A 2608-nucleotide genomic window follows, 5' to 3' on the forward strand; every position below is an offset into this window, starting at 1 on the left:
GTACATTTTCATTAGTTTCTAGGCAAAATTTATATTTCTGGATTTTACTGAGTTTGTGTGTTTTTCTGTAATTTCAGGTATTTTCTGGCTGAAATTGAGGGAGCTGAGCAAAAATCTGATTCAGGCTGAAAAAGGACTGCTGATGCTGTTGGATTCTGACCTCTCTGCATTCGGAATGGATTTTCTAGAGCTACACGAGTCCAATTGGCGTGCTCTCAATTGCGTTGGAAAGTAGACATCCAAGGCGTTCCAGCAATATATAATAGTCCATACTTTGCTGAAGGATAGACGACGTAAATTGGCGTTCAACGCCAGTTCCATGTTGTAGTCTGGCGTTAAACTCCAGAAACAGGTTACAACCTGGCGTTTAACTCCAGAAACAGCCTAGGCACGTGTAAAGCTTAAGTCTCAGCCCCAGCACACACCAAGTGGGCCCCAGAAGTGGATTTCTGCACCATCTATCTTAGTTTATTCATTTTCTATAAACCTAGGTTACTAGTTTAATATTTAAACAACTTTTAGAGATTTATTTTGCACCTCATGACATTTTAGATCTAAACTTTGTACTCTTTGACGGCATGAGTCTCTAAACTCCATTGTTGGGGGTGAGGAGCTCTGCTGTGTCTCGATGAATTAATACAATTACTTCTGTTTTCCATTCAAACATGCTTGTTTCTATCTAAGATATTTATTCGCACTTCAATATGATGAATGTGATGATCCGTGACACTCATCACCATTCTCAACCTATGAACGCGTGCCTGACAACCACCTCCGTTCTACATTAGATTGAATAAGTATCTCTTGGGTTCCTTAATCAGAATCTTCATGGTATAAGCTAGAATCCATTGGCAGCATTCTTGAGAATCCGAAAAGTCTAAACCTTGTCTGTGGTATTCTGAGTAGGATTCAAGGATTGAATGACTGTGACGAGCTTCAACTCACAAAGGTTGGGCGTAGTGACAGACGCAAAAGGACCAACGGATCCTATTCCAGCATGAGTGAGAACCGACAGATGATTAGCCGAGCGGTGACAGCGCACCTGAACCATTTTCACTGAGAGGACGGATGGTAGCCATTGACAACGGTGATCCACCAACATACAGCTTGCCATAGGAGGAACCTTGCATGCGTGAAGAAGAAGACAGAGGGAAAGCAGAGATTCAGAAGACAAGGCATCTCCAAAACTCCAACATATTCTCCATTACTGCAGAACAAGTATTTATTTCATGCTCTTTTATTTCTCGCAATTCAAACTGATAAATATAATTGATATCCTGACTAAGAGTTACAAGATAACCATAGATTGCTTCAAGCCAACAATCTCCGTGGGATTCGACCCTTACTCACGTAAGGTATTACTTGGACGACCCAGTGCACTTGCTGGTTAGTTGTACGAGTTGTGAAAAGTGTGATTCACAATTCGTGCACCATACCCCCCACCCTCCGGTGACCAAGGATCAGAAGTGCAGCCAGTTTAACAAGTTGGACACAACAGCTCCGGCCGCCATCAGCCAGCCGGACACGTTATCTCTGACCAGTACAGAAGATCTCATCCAAGATCGGCCTACAGTTTCAGGTAACCCTCGGAACAGTAACCGTACCCAAAAAGAAGATTTCCAAAACCATGCAACTGCATCACCATTTAAAAAGACTTGAAAAGACATGACCTCATAAAAGAAAGATTTTATTTGAGTTAAAAATAAAACAGGAAATTGATTTTAAACTTTGAAAGACAACCAAATTAAACTGAAACACTTTTTGGACCAAAAAAAAAATTAAATCCACTTAAAAACCTTTTGGGCCACAAAACATTAAATGAAAACCCTTTATAAAAACTTAAACACACAAGCCATCAAAAATAATAAATAAAATTGTAACATTTATGTTGGGCCCATAGGTGGTTTGAACAAAGGAAACACATAGGGCTACCCAGATCTGACTTGAGGTTGGCCCAGATTAACTTTCAATTGAAACAAGCCCAGAACACGTTGATTTTGAGTGGAGACGTTCATCACATGTCCAGAATTGTCTCATACCTGTTTATGAGACAAAATCCTCCAGCAAATACATCAGCATTTTTCAAATAAAGAATCATAAGTCAAAATTCCTAGACAGGTCCTAAGCATGCAGAATCTATCCTCAGCTAATGGTTTTGTGAAAATATTTGCTAATTGCTCCTCTGATTTAACAAATTGAATACTAATATCCCCTTTTTGGACATGTTCTCTTATTGAGTGAAATTTCACTTCAATATGCTTAGTCCTAGAGTGCAAAACTGGATTTTTAGAAATATTAATGGCACTCATATTATCACACATCAAGGGAATATTTTCAGCATTTAATTTGTAATCGGCAAGCTGTGTTTTTAACCATAAAAGCTGAGAACAACAAGAAGAAGCAGCAATATACTCAGCCTCAGCAGTGGATAAGGCCACTGTTGGTTGCTTTTTACTTGACCAAACATTCAATGACTTTCCAAGGAAGCAACATAGACCTGAAGTACTCCTTCTATCAACTCTATCACCAGCAAAATCTGCATCGCAATAACCAACTGCAGAAAAATCATTAATCTTAGAATACCAAAGACCAAAATTGGATGTGCCAT

This window comes from Arachis ipaensis, chromosome B7 (assembly GCF_059453495.1).
Source record: "Arachis ipaensis isolate K30076 ecotype BB chromosome B7, ASM5945349v1, whole genome shotgun sequence".
Taxonomy (NCBI): Eukaryota; Viridiplantae; Streptophyta; class Magnoliopsida; order Fabales; family Fabaceae; genus Arachis; species Arachis ipaensis.